General features: G+C 34.1%; 1 long non-coding RNA gene and 1 pseudogene across 3 annotated transcripts; one reads left to right on the plus strand and one right to left on the minus strand.

Moving 5' to 3' along the window:
- Nucleotides 1–420: 420 nt before the first annotated feature.
- LOC107956717 (uncharacterized) lies at nucleotides 421–2,947 on the minus strand. 3 transcript variants are annotated; one of them, XR_005915827.1, is made up of 7 exons: nucleotides 2,600–2,946; nucleotides 1,889–1,945; nucleotides 1,705–1,786; nucleotides 1,500–1,605; nucleotides 1,294–1,418; nucleotides 895–1,163; nucleotides 421–789 (listed from the first exon to the last, which is right to left on the minus strand). It is a non-coding gene; the product is annotated as an uncharacterized lncRNA (long non-coding RNA). The 3 variants fall into 3 exon arrangements; XR_005915826.1 differs by having other exon boundaries at nucleotides 421–1,163; nucleotides 1,881–1,945; nucleotides 2,600–2,947; XR_001700217.2 differs by having other exon boundaries at nucleotides 421–1,163; nucleotides 2,600–2,945.
- Nucleotides 2,948–8,448: 5,501 nt separating this feature from the next.
- On the plus strand, nucleotides 8,449–22,867 carry LOC107956123 (calmodulin-binding receptor-like cytoplasmic kinase 2; annotated as a pseudogene).
- Nucleotides 22,868–24,493: the final 1,626 nt, after the last annotated feature.

Genomic DNA, 24,493 nt, shown 5'->3' on the forward strand with positions numbered 1-24,493 from the left:
TGAATGGAGTATATTTTATGAAAAGATAATTAAGAATCGAAGCATGTTAAACTATATATGAAAGTAGAATGAGAGTGAGAATAAGTGGTAGGAAATAGGAATAATTAATGAGAATCTATACATTTATCTATTCCTTTTTTTCCTTTTGCAACATAGAATGTTTATATCTTTACCATCTTCAAAGCTGTCAAGAAATATTGAAGACATCTCTCAGGTATGAATTTTCAATTATTTTATCTATAAAAACTTTCAAACTTATTAAATATGATAAATGTTTAATATTTCTTTTTTTTACTTTGTTATTAGTTAATATAACATTCTTAGATAATTCGTAAATAAATGTAAGAATAATTAATGATTATAAAAGTTGTGTTCTCATATCATATTAATAAAAGTTTATAAGTGTTAGAAAACACCCTAAAAATCATTAAAAGTGATTTTTTATAATTATAATTATAATTATTATGTTTTACAATAAGTTGTGCGAATTTTAAAATGACTGTGATACCCGCAGTGACCGCAATAGCATCCGTTATGTCCGCAACCGCGATAAACACAACGTGACCGAAAACGCGGCCGTGGCCGCAATTTAAATCTAGACTCATAGATCCAAGTAAGCCAGTAATTACTTCTTCCAACTAGAAAAAAGGGATTAACTATGGCACACTTGTCATTAACTGAATGGTACTAAGTATTAACATAAGCAAAAGAGAGAATGAAAAGAAAATCACACCCATTTTTGCTGTTATCCGGTCCCTGAGTTCTATTGGTTCAAATCGGTGCCTGCCTCTGACCAGTTCAACCAATGGTAACCCAAATGAATAAACATCACTCTTTTCTTTATGTTGATGGATAGGGTTCTAAGTTGTTATGGATCCAAGTAGTCGCAAGTACCTTAACTTGGTTTGGCGATGGAGGCTTTGGCTGATCAGACCGTGACATCTCCTGCACTGGAGGAATCATCATAGCAGGTTCACCCTCCACTATTGTACCGTGCCTGTGGTCCATTTCAATCTTGTGCTGAGTCTGCATTATTCCAGAATATTTTTTAAGGGTGAAAAGCGAATAAAACCGAGCATCAATCTAGCGGGCTTGGACGTTTGGTTGTTCTGCATTAGCCTAGGAAACTCTTTTACAAGCACTTGACTTAACTCATTGCTTACCTGCATACAAGCACAGACCTTGAAATACAAGACAAAACAATACAAAAGAAAAATCAAAACACAACTGATTCTGAAGGAACCCTTTAGCACTAGCAGAAGGCATTCAGAAGGGTGCATTTGAATGTCTTACACGCAACTGATTAGTTCAGAAAGACAAGTCAATAGCTCTGCGAGTTCCTCAAGTTCTTCATTGTCAGTTAGACTAGCTACCAGATGACATATGCATGCGATTTGGGAAAGGATTACCATAAATGCCTGCAAAATACGTTAAATTGTATTTGAATGAAAAGCCAAGAAAGAAAAAAGGCCGAATATATCTGATTAGGGATAGATTACAATGATGCAGTTGTCACATTTCGTGGTCTTTATATCGTACTCATCTTGAAGAAGATAGCGAGTAGACAAAACTGAACTGCTGAAGCAACAGGCGACCTAGAATAAACTGAAATAAAAAAACAAACTCACTAATATGTTGTTAAATCCTGAGGACAAGAAAGAGTAAGAGAGGTGGTAAAAGGGATTTTGCTTTTGTGAATCTAACCTCAAGGCAGAGACAAAATTCAGGACATTTCTTTTCCTTTAACTTACCGCTGCAACAAATGTAACCCGCACAGCACACGTACCTACAACGTTATTAACACACAACACTCCCAAATACTTCAGTACTAAATTCTTGTTTTTATGATGTTAGGGCAGTAAATGTGAAAGGTATGGCACCTTTTTACCTCGTCATGTCACCGTGTAGTGCTTGTTTCCGCAGGGAATATGATATGCACTGGGCACTGTCGTTCAAGAAATATGGAGATGGAATTATTACATAATTCCAAAATCTGATCCAGCTCATCATAATAAAAACTCATGGTCACTAGATTTGATCAAGTCAACCATTCAAATCTACCCAAGTTTAGTTTTGGTTAATAAATAAGTTAAGAAATTAAAAGGCATGGATCTAATTATGTGCTATCATGACATGAGCTGAATTAGCTCTTGACTGAAACAGATTCATCCTAAATACTAGTATATGATAAATAGTAATAAAATGTATGAATAAATTGTTTCAAAGAAAAAAAAAAAGCCAAGATTAATGTTCTTAGATACAATATTAATACGTCGTGGGAATTGAATCTTCTCAAATCTCAGCCAGAGTCGAAAAATAAATGAAAAGAGTAATTAAAGCATAAAAAAACTCGCCAAAATGTTGCAAGCACACAGTCTGCATATTCAAGTAAAAGAAAATGCAATCAGATATATATATATATATATTACATGTTATAACAATAACATTGTGGGAAGAAAAAATGATCTTCACATTCAAGCAGCTATGAGGGAGAATTCGAACATTCATTTTCTTCCCTGCATTTTGTTATATAGGGAACCAAAGAGAAAACGAACTGAAAGAAAATTGAGGGGGAAAAAGAAAGAGAGAAAGTGTTTACAGCGACAATCTTCTTTTGTGGTGTCCATGAGCGGAGTATGCCAAGAGTTAATATAATCCTGACGGTTGGTCATCTTTTCTAGCGTCTCGGCGAGCCCCATTTTCTTGAAAATTCAAACTCAGATTCCAAACACGGAAAATGAATTAACAAAAAAAGAAAGAAAGAAAGAAAAAACCAACAGAAAATATATAAATGGTATTATTATTGCAGTTCCGATCGTGATGAAAAATGTCGTGAATATTTACGATAAAAATCAGCCGTAAACATCAACATCGAAACTGAAAAAAAAAACCGTAACCTAGTGTTACGGCCGCTAGCTCACAAAGAAAACGAAAACGCCAATAATGATACAATGCTATCACCTTCTTAACGGAAATATATAGCATATAAAAAGTCTGAGGATCAGGAATAGTACATCTGGTACAAGCCGAGGGAACTAAAAATGAAAAAGAAACTGTTTGAAACGGAATCATCTAACTTAAGAAAGTTCAGTCAAATTTTCCAAATTCTAATTCTGTGCGGTAATACTATATATATTTTCCGAGTACAAGGAAGACCAATGTCTTAAAACCCCCAAAATCATCTCTCTGCCAAGAATTGCACACACTTTTATCTCTCTCCAAAACGTCCTGCACTTGTGCCGGAGGTGAAGGAAGCAACATAAGAACGGATTCTCTGTTATTTGCATGGTGGACCAAGCAATCTGCTGCTGCATTAGTCTCCTTGCCAATATGACTACAGTTCAATGGCCACTCTCTATTACACTTTCTCTTTATTTCAGCCACGATTGGGATCATTATCTTACGATAAAGAACAGATTATATGAAATTGTGATTGTACATCATTTTTATTCCTTTCCAATAGAAGCATGAAGAAAAAACTAAAAAATAAGAGAAAAGATCTAATTTGTCATTCTTTTGAAATGGATAAGGATAAGGTAGAATCAAGTTTCATATAATCCTTTTTCATAAATGATATATTTTAATTTCAAAAGGTTGATTTTGAAATGATCATCCAACACCTCAGGTGCCACGGGAATCGGTTGTTAGAATCTAAATTGCCGTAATACTCAGTCCGATTGGTGCATCTCCACGGTCGCAAAGTTGACCAATGAGACTTTCACATGCCAAGCGTTTGGATTTTGGAAGTAGTCATCTGGAATTACTGCCCGAATTGTCGGATCCTTATATGGTATCCATTGAAACTATATGAACATGATGGAAATATTAGTTATATACATAATACATAATACTAAATACTAAATACCAATAGACTATCTCATGATGGAAACATTTATTTTATTTAATACTTACTTGTGCTTCCGACCGTTGGTCTAATAGAAGCTGTATATCTTCAAGAGAGGTAGGTATCGAGCATAACTTGCCGAATGGTTCCACCTAATTAAATAAATTTTTAGCATACGATTATATTTTAAATCTACGTAATAATTGTAAAATCTAATATAAAATTTACCTCGTTATGAGTGGGAATGTATATGGGTGGTCCACTCAAGGACGTAAAAATGGAAAGCGAAACCGTGCCCATGACTGCAATAGTGATAGGCAACCTCCGATTTTCACTTTATTCGGTCGCGTCGCCCCGCACATCTCTCGGTACAATATTGCCAACACGGCAGACCCCCAACTAAATTCACCAGCTGCTCTAAAATCAACGAGTTTCAGCAGCCATCTTAGATGTATAGGGTTCCGTGACAAGTCCGACATCAAATAACCTCCAATTATCTGAAGAATGTATGCCCGAGCATATCGGATTCTTTCTAGTTCGGTAGAATCATCATCCGGCTCTGGGAATGTGTCTCGTAACTAGCCCATCTCGATCCTACCTCTGTTAATATTCTCCGGAATAGCGCCAAAAAGCTCGTAGCATACCGCTCCCCAATCACCAGATTGAACAGACGTGGTGACTGCGTACCCGTCCACCGGCAATCCCAATTACAAATTGACGTCTTCCAAAGTGATAGTACACTCTCCACATGGAAGATGAAATGTGTGCATCTCGGGTCTCCACTTCTCAATCAACGCACTGATGAGTTTCGGGTCCAACTTGCATCCCCGACCTACCGTCGCCACGTGCCAAAACCCGCTTCCCGCAGGTAATTCTCTACCAATGATGATGGAGGACCATGTATATTACGTATATAGCATTACAATATCCGATCTACAGACTTTTATAAGAAACAATAAAAATAAAAATTATTTAAAATTGCATAAATCAAAAAAATCTTAAATAATATTTAAAAATTAAATTTAACACTTAACATTTTCATTTGTTCGACAGATATGTGCTTGTTATCGAGACGAATTAATTCCCCGGCCACTGCTAACAAGATCAAATTTTTATGATTTAAAAAAATTCAAAAAAATAAAATTAAAGCTTTTTTAAAATAATTTAAAAAATTAAAGCTTTTTTAAGAGTAATTTGAGAGGAATTCGAGAGAATATTAGAGAGAAATTGAGAGAAAGGATTTAGGTGTGAAAAAAATGAAAGGGGGTGTACAAACCCAATAATGCCCGGGCACAAACCAATAAACGGGCCCAAACCATTAACAGGCCCAACAACTAATTTTCAGACCCCAGCCTAAAAAACATCAAAATTTCAGAAACCCTAACAGCCCCTATCTCAGCGCCGCAGCAGCTGGTGCTGCAACTGCTCCCGCGCATTGCGCCCATCGAACCCGCACATCACGCCCCTCGTCGCCGTGAATCTCGCGCCGTCCCCGCACGCAGTACCTACAGCAACGAATGCAAATATGCCAACAAAAACAGAATAGATTCTTTTTGGATTTTGTTCATTTTTTCCATTTTTCGGCTATTGAAAGCCTTGAAAAACCTGTAAAAGGGGGGGGATTCAGTCGAAAATATATGCAAAGAAATAGAGAGAAAATAGAGAGATCAAACTTGTTTTTGCATAGGTGATTTCTTCTTTGTTTCACTTCGCAGTGTCCGTTTATTTATTTATTTATGTTTTTATTTTCTTTTATTTTTTCATTTTATTTCGTATAAAATAACAAAGAAAAAGAAAAGGAAAACAGACCTTTCGTTGGAGTCACCCAGTTGTTGTCGCCTTTGTAATATTTGAAGTTTGGGATTTTCGAGGGAAATTGAGCCCTAACGTATTTGGTTCTGATTTTCTTTGTTAATCTTAAATAACCGAGGATATTCTTTATTCAAAGTGCATGAGTACAAAAATCATTTTTGGGAACTTAACTTGTTGTGTCCTAACGTATTGGGTGTGACATGTTACTTTCTCAAAATGAAGATTTTCACATAAAATAAAGTGATATTCAAAGTTCGGGGATTATGAGGAATTGTACCCTAATGTATTGGGACTCGATTTCTTTACATGACTTGAACAATTAATTATCCTTTTTTAAATTCCATCGTTTGAGTTTATTTTAAAATTTTTTAACCTTCGACACTAAGACATCAAATAATCAATTTGGTACCGATTTTGGATGTTACGAGGGTGCTAACCCTTTCTCGTACGTAACTGACTCCCAAACTCATTTTTTCAAAATTCGTAGACCAAAATAATTTTTAAGGTGAGCCGATCACACCTTAATAAAGGATCGGTGGCAACTCCAATTTTATTTTTAAAGTCGACAACTAAATTTTTATTTTTCAAAAAATGGTTTCGACAGCTTGGCGACTCCACTGGGGACCTTAGAGAGTCGAGCCATAAATTGATTATTTTTGTCTTGTGATCGAAAAATCAAGTTTTGTTTTAAAATCATGATTTCCCTTCGCATTCATTGATTTTTTATCACGATATGTTTGCATGATTGGACCAAACCGATTAATCTGTATTTGCATTTTGCCTTGCATGGTCCATTTTACCCCTTTAAGTGGGAGCGAGAAACTAGTCCTTCGTGAGGTTTTCACCTCCGTGCAGGGTAGTGGACCGCTTCCGGGATACATCCGTACCTATGTCTTCGTGAGATTTTCATCTCCGTGCAGCCATAGGGAAATGTATCCCCCTGAACTGAACTCGATCCACATGAGCTATAATGGGTGAGGATCGAGGAATTTGCTGGTTTGCGTACCCTTACTCTCGAAACTAAACCTCATATAGTGAGGTTTAGGAACTTGCCTTAGGTAGAGCTATACCAAACCCTAGTGGATTCCTAAATAAATGTTCTTGCTATTCCATGTTTGTATTGGATTATATCTTTTTGGTGTGATACTGACTTGGGTTTATTTTGTTTTGATTGCATGACATCATGATTACATTGCATTTTCATCTTAGAAAAGAGATGTTGATTTGAGTTCGATTACTAGATTAGAAAGCTTATTATGGAATACGGGTTTCTTGATAAGGTGGAAGATAATACGGTGGTCCGAAGAAAACATGGCACGAAAAGCCTAACAAGAGGAGTCTACGACTTTGCTGCATGACCTGAGGATCCAAATTGTCAAAGTTTATTCAAAAGTCATCAAAAGTCCCAATCTCATAAAGAAGCCAATGAACGTAAATGAGTAAGGATTTACGACCTAGATCAAACAAAAAGGAGATCAAATTCGTGAGATGTATCTTAATATCTAAAGGGTCGATATCTTCACTTAGAGTATGGGGGTAAAGCCGTATATATATGTCCGCTTTATGTAAAGAGATTTATTTTCTAGTAAAGTTTTCTAGTAAAAAATCGAACATGAATCAACGTCTCTTTTTTGCATTCATTCCATGCACTTGCATCACATTACATCACATGCACTAAACACCGTTAAGGGATCCTGATTAACTAAAATCATTACTCAGTTAACCTGGAAACCAACCAACTAACCAAACACCGTTACGACACTCGGGCAAAGATTAAAGATATGAATCAGAGATTGGAAAAGCTCGAACAGCATCAGAAGGAGATGCAAGACCGACTTCAGCTACAGATGCAGGAACGATTAGACAAGATGCAACAAGATATGTCTGAGAAGATGCAGGAATCCCAAGATGATATGATGGCAAAGTTAACCCAATTGATAACTGGGGGAAGTGATAAAGGAAAGGGCCCCATGGCAAATGTCGAGGATAGAAATGATGATGAACCTCTCTATCCTCCAGGTTTCACCCCTCCACATGTACGAACTCAAGCTGGATACCCACGTAAATCTACTGTCACCATCATGCCTCAGCAGTCCCAGGCTGGTGCTTCGAATTTTCAAGCTGGATTGGTTTCTAATCCCGGAAACCGCCCTGTTAACTTTGTCATTCCTAACTTCGATGAAGGGGCTGAAATGGAAGGATTAAAGGAGGAGTTACCAAGGCAGTTAGAAGAAAGGTGCAAATGGCTAAAGGAGAAATTCAAGGTGATGGAAGTCACTGAAAGCTATCGCGGGATTGACGCTAAAGAGCTGAGCTTAGTTCTTGATTTGGTACTCCCTCATAAGTTTAAGATGCCGGAATTCAAGAAGTACAATGGGACGACTTGCCTAGAGGCTCATATCACCATGTTCTGCAGGCGAATGGCTGGATACGTTAACAATGACCAACTATTAATACATTGTTTCTAAGATAGCCTAGCAGGGGTAGCATCTAAGTGGTACAATTAGCTGAGCCGTACCACAATTGGTTCATGGAGGGACTTGGCACAAGCATTCATGAAACAGTATAGTCATGTGACAGGCATGGCTCCTGATAGAATTACCCTTCAAAACATGGAGAAAAAGCTGAGTGAAAGCTTTAGGCATTACGCACAAAGATGGAGGGAAGTCGCCGTCCAAGTTCAACCACCGCTCTTAGAGAAAGAAATGACGATGCTTTTTATAAATACATTGAAAGCCCCGTTCATCACACATATGTTAGGAAGTGCCACAAAAAGCTTTTCTGGCATAGTCATGAATGGTGAAATGATTGAAAGCCCCATAAGGAGCGGAAAAATTGATGCAGAGGAGAGTAACAAGAGGTCAATCTCAAGGAAAAGAGAAGATGAGGTGAACAACACGAGTTACTCTAAACCAGTTATTGTGAGTCAACCAAGAAAGGTGGCTACTAACCAACAAGGTTTATTAAGACAAGAATCTAGAGTGAAACCAGGTACTGAGAAGCTCCAGTTCACACCAATTCCGACGTTATATAAGGATCTGTATCAAAGCTTATTTGATGCGCATGTTGTTGCTCCTCATTACTTAAAACCTCCACAACCTCCGTATCCTAAGTGGTATGATGCGAATGCACAATGTGACTACCACGCGGGAATTAAGGGGCACTCAATAGAGAATTACATTACCTTCAAAAAGCTAGTTGAAAAATTCATCAACATGGGTATTGTCAAGTTGGGTGACTCATCAAGTACAAAAAATCCTTTACCCAATCATGATTGAGGATGGAGGGACTGCAATGTATGAAGAAGTGGTGAGAAGTTTGCACATCGATACCCAGACACAATTAAAAGGATCCTTGTTAGATATTTGCCTTAGAGGTGTTCTAAATAATGGGACTGTAGAGGAAACCCCTGAAGTATTTAGAGTCTGTTAGAGTAATGTTCAGAACACAATTGTTGCTTTCAGCCTAGAAGCAATAAGAATTTCTTTGTGAGATAGGCTCACGTCTAAACATTATTATTTTAATGAAATACATTATTGCAATCATCTTTGAGCAAATGTTCTTTCATTCTTTACGATTTTTTCTTTCATTCTTTTGGATTTTTCTGCCAAACCATTCATTCATTCATATTATTCATATATTCTTTTGTATATTCTTTGGTACCCACCATGGGTCCCCAAATACCAATGGCACGAGTGACGCTGCTACAGACTCAAAATCGCCTTTTGAGTGAGACGTGTGTTTAGAGCGATCTCATGACTTTGAAGATGTCATGAATTGTAGCTTATCTCCTAACTTGTTGAGGATGGTAAAGCAATAAGAGAAACAAATGAGACAATAGAGACTGTGACATTGAGAGAACATGCATGACCAAAAAAAAACAAAGCAAAAGTTTAAAGATATCTTCATATAGTCATACCAGGATATGCCCGGGTTAAGCATTGTCATTGTAATCTGAACAGCAGTACGACGTCAAAAATCTACAGTCAACATCATAAACGATGCAGTGAAAATTCTTTACCGGGGCAACGCATTTCTCTTTAGTTTATCACGGTTCTATCCATTTGAAGTCAAAATTCTTTATCTCCGGGTATTGGCTGAGCTGAAGTTGGATGAAGCAGAATAGACCCAATCTCGATATCACGGTCAGATATACTAGAAACAAACGATGCAAGCATATGACAAAAAGGTTTGTCCTAGAGAGTTTCGCGATGGGGACCTAGTGTTGAAAATATTCTTCCTCTTCAGAAGGATTTCAGAAGAAAATGAATGCCAAATTTGGAAGTACTTTACGTTGTAAAAAGGGCCTTTTCTAGAGGAGCATTAATCTTGAGTTAAATGGATGGTAAAAAACCTGCCTTGTCCTATAAACTCAGATTCAGTCAATAAATACTTGGCTTAAGAAGAAGAAGGAACCAAGGTGAAAACCCGCAAAAGGCGCTTTGATTTCAAAAAAAAGGGGGGGGCCAAGGTGAAAACCCGCAAAGGGTGCTTTGAGTCCAAAAAAATAAAAGTCAAAAAAGAGAAAAAGAGAAAAAATAGAGAGGCCAAGGTGAAAACTGGCAAAGGGAACCTTGAGACCAAAGGGGATTCGAGTTGAAAACCCGAAAAGGGCGGCTCAAATATTGATCAGAATGGGGCATGAGGTGATCAGAGCAGTTCAAATCTTGATCAGATTGGGGCATGTAGTGATCTTGTTATACCTGAATCAACAGGAAAGGGTAGGCGATATCCTGAAGCATCAACAGAGTATTGCAGATCTCTCAAATACATGTCAAACTTAGAAGGGTCTTTAGAAAGTTTATACAAAAAAATTCAAGCTGCGATATTTGGGGCACCTAATCCTTATACTATTTTTTTTATTCTTGGAACACTTCATTCATTTCCAAGATACGCATTCCTAAATCAATTTCTTTGTTATCCATCTTTATTATCCTTGACAATTTATTCATTTTGAGCTATGCTTAAAGCCAACTCTATTCTTATCCATGATCTTTTTGCAAGCATGTTGCATTAGAATAATAATTAATAGACTAATAAAACTTTCACAAGAGAAGTTTTTCATATTACTCTAGAAGTTTCTAAATAATACGGTAACCTGAAGCAGGGCTATTATTTAGAATACATCAAGTTTAAAGGTTGAATATCTAAGAGGGAGAGTCTAAATTAAGAGTATCCCTTCACATTTTGTCGTTAAAAACATTGACTGAAGAAAGGGAGAAGAAGGTCATGTTGATGACAAAGCTTAAATAAACAAGCAAGCAATGATCACCAGGCAATAGGAAAAGGTTGCCTCAGAGAAGAGAGCTTTCGTTTGCGCATGAGCCTTTGGTACGACACCTTGGGAATGGTGTAAGGGACCAGAAAGATTTAAATCCTGTATTCTTGAATAATGATAAGAGAGGATTGAAGAAAAGCCAGTCAAGCAAGAAGGCGTTGTAGCATGTCAGTGTTAAAGCCTTAATAAACCTCGAGAAATGACAACCTAAGCGGGATTATTCTGGAGAAAAGAAATTCTGCATTCATTCAAATGTTATTCACATATGTCTAGTTAGAAGCATTTGATTCATTTTGATCATGCCATCCTAATCATTAGGCATAATTAGGTTCATGATATAGGTCATGTTCTCCAAAGAATAGATCAGTGAAAATAACAGATCTTGCCGTCCTGCATCGACAACGAAGCAGATCAAAATAAAGCCTTGCCTCCCTCAGTTGTAGTGGAGCAGGTTAAAGATAGCAGATCTTGCCTTCCTGCATTGACAGCGAATTAGATCGAAGATACCAGCCTTACCTCTCTTGGTTGCAGTGGAGCAGGTTGATGGCAGATTTTACCTCCCTGAGGTTACAGTGAAGTACATTGAAGCCAGTAATTCTATCTCCCTGGGTAGCAGTGGAATAGATTGAAGATTACAGATCTTATCTCCCTAAGCAGTAGTGGAGCAGATTGAAGATGGTGGATTTTACCTCCCTGAGGTTACAGTGGAGTACATTGAAGCCAGTAATTCTATCTCCCTAGGCAGCAGTGGAATATATTAAAGATTACAGATCTTATCTCCCTAAGCAGTAGTAGAGCAGATCAAGGATGACGGATTTTACCTCTCTGAGGTTACAGTGGAGTACATTGAAGCCAGTAATTCTATCTCCCTGAGCAACAGTGGAGTAGCAGTAGATCTTGTCTTCATGTACTGGCACGAAGTAGATCAAAGATACCAGATCTTGTCTTCCCATACTGGTGGCGAAGTAGATCGAAGAAAACATATCTTGTCTTCATGTACTAGCGTGAAGTAGATCAAAGATAACAGATCTTGCCTTCCCATACTGGTGGCGAAGCAGATAGAAGAAAGCAGATCTTGTCTTCATGTACTGGCGTGAAGTAGATCAAAGATAACAGATCTTGCCTTCCCATACTGGTGGCGAAGCAGATAGAAGAAAGCAGATCTTGTCTTCATGTACTTGCGTGAAGTAGATCAAAGAGAACATATCTTGTCTTCCCATACTGGTGGCGAAGTGGATCGAAGAAAGCAGATCTTGTCTTTATGTACTGGCGTGAAGTAGATCAAAGAGAGCAGATCTTGTCTTCCCATATGGTGGCGAAGTAGATCGAAGATACAAGTTTTATCTCCCTGAAGTTGCAATGAAGTGGATTAAAACCACAAGTCTTATCTCCCTAAGCAGTAGTGGAGCAGATCAAAGATGGTGGATTTTACCTCCCTGAGGTTACAGTGGAGTACATTGAAACCAGTAATTCTATCTCCCTGGGCAACATTGGAATAGATTGAAGATTACAGATCTTATCTCCCTAGGCAGTAGTGGAGTAAATCGAAGATGGTAGATTTTACCTCCCTGAGGTTACAGTGGAGTACATTGAAAGCCAGTATTCCTATCTCCTTGAAGTTGAAATGGAGTGGATTAAAACCACAGATCTTATCTCTCTAAAGTTGCAGTAGAGTAGATCGCATCCGATTTATCTTTAAGTCATAGCAGAACAAGTTGAAGCTATAAGTCTTATCTCCCTGAAGATGCAGTGGAGCATATTAAAGACAACAAATTTTGTTCTTTTGAGAAGCTACAACATATGAGTTCTATCTCTTCGTCATTATAGTGGAGTGGATTGAAACGCTAGTTCTTGTACCTCTGAAGATGCAGTAGGAAGGAACGAGGCTACTTGAAGAAGAAAAGCACTGAAGAAGTCGAGGCTCAGTAAGACCGGGCACAATTGGGCTTTTAGTCTTTGCTCTATTCCTGTTACACGACAATGAGAAAAGAGGGGCAGCTGTACAAACCCAATAATGTCCGGGCACAAACCAATAAACGGGCCCAAACCATTAACAGGCCCAACAACTAATTTTCAGACCCCAGCCCAAAAAAATCAAAATTTTAGAAACCCTAACAGCCCCTGCCTCAGCGCCGTAGCAGCTGGTACTGCAACTGCTCCCGCGCGTTGCGCCCGTCGATCCCGCACATCGCGCCCCTCGCTGCCTTCCCCGCACGCAGTACCTGTAGCAACGAACGCAAATATGCCAACAAAAACAGAATAGATTCTTTTTGGATTTTGTTCATTTTTTCCATTTTTCGGCTATTTAAAGCCTTGAAAAATCTGTAAAAAGGGGGGGATTCAGTCGAAAATATATGCAAAGAAATAGAGAGAAAATAGAGAGATCAAACTTGTTTTTGCATAGGTGATTTCTTCTTTGTTTCACTTCGTAGTGTCCGTTTATTTATTTATTTATGTTTTTATTTTCTTTTATTTTCTTCATTTTATTTCGTATAAAATAACAAATAAAAAGAAAAGGAAAACAGAGCTTTCACTGGAGTCACCCAATTGTTGCCGGCTTCGTCGTGATCGGGGCTCTGGCATAAGGCTGAACGGCGGCATTTGGGGGTTGAAGAAACCCTAAGGAAACTGTTTCCTTTGCTGAAGGGGGAAACAAAATTAGCTTCTGATTTTTGTTGTTAAAACCTAAAGAAGAAACAAGAAACGGCGCCGTTTAGCTTTGGGGGGGTCCGCGCGTCTCCACCTAAATGGGGAAATTGCGCAGTTAGCCCTCCCCCTTTTGTGACGCGTTTTAATCAAGTTCTTTTTCCTCCTTAAAATTTGGCCCAAATATTTTACCCGCATGACGATTTAATCCAGTGCTGCACAGCATGTAGGAGGGAGGGATTAATTCCCCTTTTGGTCCTCCATTGTTTCCTGCGCAATCAAGTTGGTCCTATTTTTTTAATTTCTTTTAAATTCCCCCTATTTTTTCGTTTTTAATTCAATTTAACCCATTTTTTAGTTTTTATCACAATTATGCCATACTATTATTTTGTTTTATTTTATTTACTACTATAATACTATATATTATTATTATTATGCGCATATGCGCATATGCATGTTAATATGTATATACTTTAATATTTTAAATATATATATCTATTGTATGCACATTGTATTATTACTTTGTTTTCATAGTTTTTTATACATATAAATATATATACATACATTTTTTTAAAAGATTTTTTTTTACATACACTTTTCATTTTTTAATTATTATAAATATTTTTTTTGTTAATTCATGTATCCCATTATTTTATTTACATATTGTACATATATATATGTATTTGAATATATACGTATATGAATTTTCACGATTGGCTTATGTATATATACTTATACGTTTCATTTTTCTTGCCTCTGTAAATATGTACACATTTGCATATTTTCATACTTTTATTTTATTTTTACAATTTTCATTACATATATACATGCATATTTTTAGAAATTATTATAAGTTTGTTGTATATATTTCTTCACTTACCTTTTTATATGTACACTTATATTTATGTGTTAAGTATGCGCCCACTCATATTTTCGAATTTGCTTGTATATTGTACTTGTATATATATTGTAAATACATATTCATATTACATTAAAGTTTTGTTTCACATTGTACATTAACCTTAACATACCCTTTTTGAAAATATATTTTGGCTTTAACCATACATCAAAGTTATTTTCTTGATTCAAAGGTTTTTTTTAATAAAGGCAATATTCGAAGTTTGGGATTTTCAAAGGAAATTGAGCCCTAACGTATTGGGTTCTGATTTTCTTTGTTAATCTTAAATAACCGAGGATATTCTTATTCAAAGTGCATGAGTACAAAAATCATTTTTGGGAACTTAACTTGTTGTGTCCTAACGTATTGGATGTGGCATGTTACTTTCTCAAAATGAAGATTTTCACATAAAATAAAGTGATATTCAAAGTTTGGGGATTATGAGGAATTATACCCTAACGTATTGGGACTCGATTTCTTTACATGACTTGAACAATTGATTATCCTTTTTCAAATTTCATCGTTTGAGTTGATTTTAAAATTTTTTAACCTTCGACACTAAGACATCAAATAATCAATTTGGTACCGATTTTGGACGTTACAAGGGTGCTAACCCTTCCTCGTACGTAACTGACTCCCGAACTCGTTTTCTCAAAATTCGTAGATCAAAATAATTTTTAAGGTGAGCCGATCACACCTTAATAAAGGATCGGTGGCAACTCCAATTTTATTTTTAAAGTTTACAACTAAATTTTTGTTTTTCAAAAAACGGTTTCAACATGGGGTTTATAGTTTTTTTTTACCGTTGGGGGGTCACCAACGGTCAAAAAAATAGTCGTTGCTACTGTTCATGCATGGGCAAAACGCTTCCTCAAGGAAGCACTTTGTCCACGTGGACAGAAAACGCGTCCTTGAGGGCATGCTTTCTGTCGGCGTGGACAAAGCGCTTCCTTGAGGAAGCGTTTTCTTGCCTCGTCACCTGACAACGCGCTGACATGGACGCGTTTTCGGGGAATTGGGCCATTCTGGTAATTAATTTTTTACCAGGCCCATTTCAGTAATTTAAAAAAAAATGGGCTTTTATTGGTATTTTACCCAAAGGTGCTATATATATTAATTTTTAATTAGGAATGATTGCATTTTCCCATGTTCGAACAATAGTTATAATAAGTTGTTTGAAATTGATAAGTTTTTGATGTTAGTATATTTGACTTTTAATGGATTATGGTTTAATATTATAGAACAACAAGTGATGAGGGAATTTCGTGATAAATTATAATATCACCATCATTATCCATTCAATTACATTGAATATAAAGTGAGATATTTTTCTATTTTATTAGTTAATTTTGTCAAACTTTTTAAGTATTGTTTGGAGAGTTTATATTGAATATAAAGTGAAATATTTGTGAGAGTAATTTGTAACAATTCGAAGCATTTTTGGAGCTGCAAATATCTATTATGGTAAAAGTAGTTTAGGCTTTAATCAAAATTTAATTGCATCATTAAAGAAATCATTCTTTAAATAAGATTCTGCAAAAATAAAATTATCTATCCAAATTGTATTAATAAATATTATATGTTATTTCTCTCCCTACTTTACATCATTTTCTACCATGTTACGTCACATTCCCTATTCCAACAGAATTTAGAACCAATCAATTACAAGTTTTTTCAAGGATTGTTATTTAATATGCATGCACAGAGTTCTTTTTCACTCCACAAATGATGGTTTAACATTTAAATCACTTGTATGGTTAAAAGAACTCTACCACTTGTATATGAAATATTTTCCTTCTAATTATTTTTAATTTTTTGACCAAGGATATTAAAGCTATATGTATTATTTATCTTATCTATGCTTATTATAAAACCCTTGAGTTAGTGTTGGTTATTAATCAAGTATTAGTTTAGTTGGAAAAAGATTGATATACACTTTTTATTTCAAGATTTATATCATGGTCGGTTTCGTTTCGATACTGATCATATCAATCGGTACACTTCGTTTCAAACATAAAATCGGAATCATATAAAATAAGTTTCGTTTTGGCTCAAATTTCAGAATAAATCTATTAATTGAATCGAAAATTGATAGTTCAATTAATTTAACTGATGTTATAAAATCGAAAAAAGTTGAACCAATAAAAACTCTATCTAAACTTGTTGAACCAAGTTTATGTTAGATAAATATTTCATTTGTTATTATAACTTTTATGAAATGAATGCTTATATTTCATTTATTATGTATTTGTGTTTAGTAGTTTTTCCTTTTCTTTTTTCTTTTTTAATTGTGACCTTTTAGAATTTTTTTGAATTTTGTCATGAACAAGCAATTCAACCGAATGAAACAATAAAATCAAGAACTGATGTGACCAATTTAACCATGGTATGATTCTAATCTACAACAGAAATAGAACAACATTTAATAATCAACAAATTGACTTTCCACTACACAATCCAAACCAGACGAGCACGTTACCGGCATAATCTTGCAGTTAAGAATCATTTTTGAAATTCAGTTTTGGGAATTTATTTGCTTCCTTATTATGCCTCCATTGATGGCGGATTCTCGATTGGTTGATCCTCAAGGTGGACCGCTGTATTTCCTTCTCTATACATTTGTACGTTGGTTTTAGATTCAACAACACTTTGTCATTTGTATCTTAGTTGGCCTTTGGATTATATTTCTCTAACAGAAGCACTTGTTTGGGAATTACATGAAGGAGAGCGAAGGTCTAAAGCTGATAGTTCCCGATAATCCTTACGGATGCTCCACAGGATTTCTCCACACCTCCACATTCTAGGCAAATTCTGTCTATGAGGAGCCAGGCATTGCAAGGCTAAAGGCAAGTTCTTCATTGCTTAAAAAAAGATTTCTGACTCCGAAAACACTTTTAGAAGAAAAGCTGTGAAGAACAAACTGCATTTGGTTGAAATTTTTAACTTTTCAGAAGTGCTTTTAAAAAGCACTTCTGAAAAGGAGAAGCTAAAAATTTTAGCTTTTCCTCTCCCAAAAATACTTGTGGTACTTAATTACTTTTTCACCCCTCCAATAACATAGTATTTTCCTTTTTTTTCTTGGTGCTTAATGACAAATGTGTTAAAATCATTAATTAAAAATAAAAAAAATATTTTTTAAAATACTAATTATAAATATTTAATGTTATATTTAAATATTTAAAATATAGTTTATATATTCTAAATAATTAATATTTATTGCTTAAAAATATTTAAAATATATATTTCATATATTAAAATATTAACAATAAGTTATAATAAATTTTTTATATTCTTACTAAAATATAATAATATTAACTAATTTAAATATTATTTAAAAACATATTTTTTACTTGATAAAAACATGTCCAAAATAAATATTTTATTTTTCAAAGTACTTTTTGATAGTAATACTAAACACTCAAATTTTAAACCAAACTTTTCAAAATCACTTCTTAAAAGTACTTTTTAAAAGCACTTTTTAAAAAAATGATGAATTTAATAAATAATCATCTCTTAAATATAATATTAATTAGTGAATTTCAAGCTTAGAAATGATAATGATAAAATTTTAGAAAAAAAAGAGTAAAATAATGAATTGAATTATAATATGACTGTAATTTTTTAACAATTTGTGAATCTTTCTTTGACTTGGCTTTATTTTAGGAAAGCTTGACTTTGACCGTAAAAATACTCTTCCAATGTCACGATTGCTTCGGTCGAAATAACAAATTTGGAATTTACGATAATTAATCTCTTATTTTTTTTCTTTTAATCTCTTTGGTTACAACTTACAATCAATCATTAATACTCTTTTATAACTCAAATACTAATGAATCGTGATTATAAATATTATGAGGCCCAGCCTTCCTAAAATTTTTTAAAATTTTAAATTAATAGAGGTGAAATTACATTTTAATCTTCTTAAAAATATAAAAAATTAATTTAATTTTATAAAATTTATAAAGATATATTTTTTTTGAAATGATGAAATTATATTTTTATTATCGTAAAAAATTTTAATTTTTACCCTAAATAATTCTATTCTTTTATATCATATTATTTCTCAATTCCTATTTATTTAAAATTCGAGATTTTTATGTTTTACCCGAAGGGCGGGACGGTATAATCCTCTGAACTAAAATTTCAATTAATAAACTCAATTTAGCCCTTGTTTAGTATTTATTTAAAAAAACACTTTTAGTTTGAAAATCACTTTTGAAAGAAATTTTGTGCTAATAAGTTACTTTTGGTTGAAATTTTTGACTTTTTAAAAGTATTTTTTTCTTTTTTTTCTTGTACTTAATTATAAATGTGTTAAAATTATTAATTAAAAATAAAAAAAATATTTTTAAAATAATACAAATGTATTAATATCTAATTACAAATATTTAATGGTTATATTTAATTATCTAAAATATAATTTATATATTCTAATTAAATTTTATAAATAATTAATATTTATTGTTTAAAAATATTTAAAATTTATATTTTATATATTAAAATATTAACAAGTTATAATAAATTATTTTTTATATTATTACTAAAATATAATAATATTAACTTGAATATTATTTAAATACATATTTGTTACTTAATATTATATATCTAAAATAAATATTTTATTTCTAAAAGTATTTTTTACGCTTAAATTTTAAACAAAACTTTTCAAAAATTATTCTAAAACAACTTTTAAAAACACAAAGCAATATAACCCTCATTAACATTCAAATAATCACCAAAATGAAAACAAGTCATCTCGTTTATATCTCCATCTCTTAACTACCCGCCATTTCTAGGGGTGAGCAAAACTCGATTCGACTCGAAAAAATTGAAAAAAAATTCGAATTTCGAGTTAAACGAATCGAGTTATTCGAGTTAATCAAGTTATTCGAGTCAACTCGATATTTTTTTTGAATTTCGAGTTCGAATCGAGTTGAATTTTCGAATTCGAATAACTCGAATAACTCGAATAATTCGAATAATTCGAATAATTCGAATATCAAACTATAATATTTTACATTTTTACCCCAAACTCCCAAACCTTTTTACTTTTCCCTCAAAACTTTTACTCCTTCCCACTTTCCCCCCAAAACTTTTACTCCCCTCCCCTCTCAACCCCCCAATCTACCAAAAATTCATTTTCCACCAAAATTTTACTCTCCCATTTATTTTTTCTCAAAATTTTACTCCTAAAAACCCTCAAAACCTTTTATTTTCCCCCAAAATTTTTACTCCCTCCCACTTTTCCCCTAAAACTTTTATTCCATTCCCATCTCACCTCTCATCTATCCCAAACCCTCTCCCCTCCAAATTTTTTAAATATTTTCCCTCCAAAATTTTATTCCCAAAACTTTTTTAATTTTCCCCCTAAACTCTTACTTCTCACCCTTTACTCTCAAATAAAAAATCAAAATTATCCAAAAAAAATCACTAAACATAAATAGTAGTAGTTTTATTTATATCTACTATTTATATTATTAAATTAAATTTCACATTTTATATTATTTATATTATTGAATTGTTTAGTCATATTGAATATTTATATTAAAATTGAATTATTAATTATACCATAAAATATTCGTGTTAAAATTTTATATTGGTATCAATTTCACATTTTATTTTTAAAATAACTTTTATTAAAAAAATCATATTTTTACATTTAATATATTTTTTAATTCTAAAATACATAGTGACAAGAATCTGAAGATAATTGAAACAATTAAGCAAGCAAAGAAGCTAACCAATATATAAAAAATTGATAAATAAATTATGAAGTGATGAAAGTTAATAAAAAATTTGATTAAGTTGGACAAATTTTATTACGATGGGTGACAATGGTTACAAGGACCCAAAATTATTTTTTAAAATTTAACTCAAACAAATATATTCGATTCGATTCGAATTCGAATTCCATCTCACTCGACTCGATTCGAGAAAACTTCAAATAAAGTTAGGATGATAAAATGAGATTCGGAAACTCGATTAACTCGAAAATTTTCGATTCGATTCGATCGAATGCTCACCCCTAGCCATTTCTACGTTATTACGTACACACAGTATTTCTCTACTTTCGGTTTCTCTCTCATGATGACCAGCTCCAGCTGCAGCTCTACAAGCCGGAACCCTAGCTTCGGCATAAGGTCAACGCTGGATCAATTTCCTTACTCTCCAATCTCTTCTTACTCTGTATCATCTTCCTCTCGAAAAATCGGTTCAGGCCGAAATCTAGTCACGCTTATCGCCCGGTCCATTGTTGGTGCCTTTGTCGACTGTTTTACACCTCCTGAGCCAGATGGCTACAAGAAAGTTGGGGATTCCGGTGAGATAAGAGTTCCTTCCGGTATGCCTTGTTTCTCTTTTTAGTTTAAATTATAAATGTCGATGGACAACTTCTTTTTTTCTTTAATCGGATTTCAGTAAGTAGTCCTCGTATAAAACTTTCAATAAGTTTGAATTTCGATCCTTGGATCCGAGGAAGCGGTAAAATGTTCTTTTTATGTGTTACTTGAATACAGAGAAAAAATCTCTTGTATTTTTTTTCCTCCTTTAATGAGGATGTTGTCTTTGTTTTCTTTAATGGTGCTTTTTTCTTTTCTCGGCAACCAAACAACTTGCCGGCTCTGCTATTAGATATTCATTTAAGCTTTGGACTGAAGAAAGAAAACGCAAAATTCTTCATCGATCGAGTTTTATACGAAGAATTTATAGTTAATGTTGATTCAGTCATAGGTTTGTGTGCTAGTCATAGATTCATTAATAACACTTGTGAAACCAACATTGTTAATTAACCCTTCAGTAACGTAGTAACAGAAACCATCTTACACACGCCAATTGTTAAAGTTGCAGTTGCACCGAAAGCGTCAAGAGCGAAGAGCGAGAGGAGGGGTTCGAATCGAGGGATTTATTCCAATTCAACAAAGGAGAAAGGGCCTGGGAGCATGGAATTCACGATGGAGGAAATTTTGAAGGCCACGAGGAACTTCTCCCCTGCTTTCAAGATTGGACAGGGTGGATTTGGGACGGTTTATAAGGGAAGACTTGATGATGGAACCTTTGTTGCTATTAAGCGTGCTAAACAGGTTGGATTTTGGAACTATGAAAGAAAGTTACTTTAAATAGTCTTTTCTTTTTGTCCCTTGCGTTGATCATATTTTATGGGCTTAACTAAGTAATCGACGAACCCTCTCTTCTTTTTGTAGAGTGTATACGAGAAGCATTTAGGTGTGGAATTCCAAAGTGAAATAAGAACACTGGCACAAGTGGAACCCTTGCATTTGGTTAAGTTTTGTGGGTATTTAGAACATGGGGATGAAAGGATTGTTGTTGTGACATATGTGCCAAAGGAACCCTTAGGAACACTTGGATGGTGAGTTCTTGTTATAGACTAGTAGTCCACCCTTTCTTTGGTTTTGTGTTTTCCTTTTGTTCCTTTCCTTTACCCCTCTTTATGCTGGAACTTTGGGACTTGAAACATGAAAAGAAATGCTGCAGGTGTGCATGGAAAAGTTCTTGACCTTGCTGCACGGCTTAATATAGCTATTGATGTGGCGCATGCAATCACCTATCTTCATACGTATATAGGTTTGCTTTTGATTTTCATTAAGTTGTTGGTGAAATAGGAAGGGAGAGACTAATAAGATTATCCATTGATTTCTTGTAGATCACCCAATCATCCACAGAGACATAAAGTCTTCCAACATTCTCCTCACCGAAAAGCTTCGGGCCAAGGTTACTGACTTTGGTTTTGCTAGGTTGGCTGCTGACATAGATTCTGGTGCAACCCATGTGTCAACCCAGGTTAAAGGAACTGCCGGCTACCTGGATCCAGAATATCTAAGAACCTATCAACTTACAGAAAAGAGTGATGTTTATTCGTTTGGGATATTATTGGTTGAACTAGTTACAGGCAGGCGCCCTATTGAACCAAAACGGGAACCCAGGGAGCGGATAACAGCGAAATGGGTGTGATTTTCTTTCCATTAATTCTCTCTTTGCTCATATTATCACTTGGTAGTTGGTACCATTCAGTTAATGGCGTATGCCATGGTTCATCCCCAATAAGTTTACTGATATGTTTATAGAATTGCAGGCGCTGAAGAAGTTTAACGATGGAGATGCCATTTCAGCCTTGGACCCAAGGCTACAACAGACCGTGGGGACTAACTTAGCCCTTGAAAAATTTATTATAAAAATTGAAAATCAAACAATTAAACATTTCCTTACTAATAAAAGTTTGGAAACGGTACCCAGAAGAATTAGATGGTATAATGAATTATGTACTTTTAATTTTGAAGTTTTATATGTAAAAGGAACTAACAATATTATTGTTGATTATCTTAGCAGACCATATGGATAGAGGTAAAAAACCTCTGAAAAATTCGATGAATGAACTACTATTCATAAAAGGCCTAATAAAAGGAAAACATTCAAATCGACAAATCCTAATCAAGGATTTGTGACAATAGCTTCTCAAGTATCTTTTTATCCTAACCAAGGATATTATATTCCATACCCAATGGTAAGAAAACCAGTTGGAACTCATTTATCATTTACACCACAATCGGTAAGTCAATTCCCTTGGTTTCAATATTCAATTTCAGCATACCAAGCCAGTTATGCTGAAATCATAAAAGGAGCAAAAAAATTTTGTGCATCAGAAAATTTGTTGAAACCATAAGAAATTTAGGAAATAAAATATTTTTATAATCCAGGCTTACCATCAGAATTATATAATTTTATTAATGATATGTGGAAAACCCATATTACTGAACAAAGAGCTAATTTCAGGAGAGCTCTTACTAAGCTTTCACATTTTCTAGTTGAAAAAACAACTGAAGAATAAGAAGCTCATGATTTATTATGAAAATCCATTTTATATCAAGATTGGGAAGAACTAGAAATCAATTATTTAGATATTAAGAAGATAAACAATCTTCTTGATATATTTCCATAATATAAAGGTCCTAAATATATTTCTTATTCTATATTTTTACTAAAAAGAACTTGTTCTAATTGATTATTAACTTCAAATAATATTTTTTAGATTTGTTGTTCAAATCTAATTCTGTAACTTCTCCTGAATTATTTACTTGTTGTTCTATTTTACTTACTTTATTATATAACTTATGAAAATATATATACGTAATATCTATTAAACTATTAAAACCCTTATTGAGAGTTGAAACATTGTTTTCATTTTTAGAATCAATATGCATAGCATGATTGCAAATTTTATCATTATATAGACAATCAGTTTCTTCCATGAAATTTATCTTAGGTACCTAAAACCTTCTGTTATCTTTACATGATGGAATTTTCTAATCAACGCCTGTGTAAATGGACATATAGTAAGTAAATTTGTAATATTATCCAAATATTATTACGTATGATATATGAAGATGATTATTATTATTATTTTCATATTGAAATCAGTAGTCTGATTGGTATAGCTAAAAAAAAAATTTTTATCAGCCATATCAAATTTGGATCATCAAAAAAATAATTGGAGGTCTCAACCTTTCAACAGCTATAGAAGAAAAAAGACACTTGACAAAAAATATTGACAAGTGTTATAATAATCCCAGTTATTACCAGATCCAAACATGAATAGATTTAATGACCAAAGCCTAATATTTACTTCAACAAAAAACTTATAGCTTATGGACTGATGGAAGAAAAATATTGGCATATGATACTGGAAACACTCAGGATGATAGAGACGAAAAATCCGTGCAACTATTAAAAAAGATAGCTGACATGGAGATTGATGGTTTTCCATCACACATAATAAAAGAAATCAAGAATATGTGGGAAAATTGGAACTCACCAAGACTATCAATAGATTCATTACAACTAGATGAAATGGAGGAAATGAATCTAGTTAATATCCAGGAAGGATAAAAGCCAATTGGAAAAAACCAATTAAAATATCAAGGAAGCAACTTGGGGAAACGACATCCAAGTGTAAACAAAAAGGAAGCTACGTGGAAAATGACATCCAAGAAAGCAACTTGGA

Source organism: Gossypium hirsutum, chromosome D07 (assembly GCF_007990345.1).
Source record: "Gossypium hirsutum isolate 1008001.06 chromosome D07, Gossypium_hirsutum_v2.1, whole genome shotgun sequence".
In the NCBI taxonomy this organism is placed as follows: Eukaryota; Viridiplantae; Streptophyta; class Magnoliopsida; order Malvales; family Malvaceae; genus Gossypium; species Gossypium hirsutum.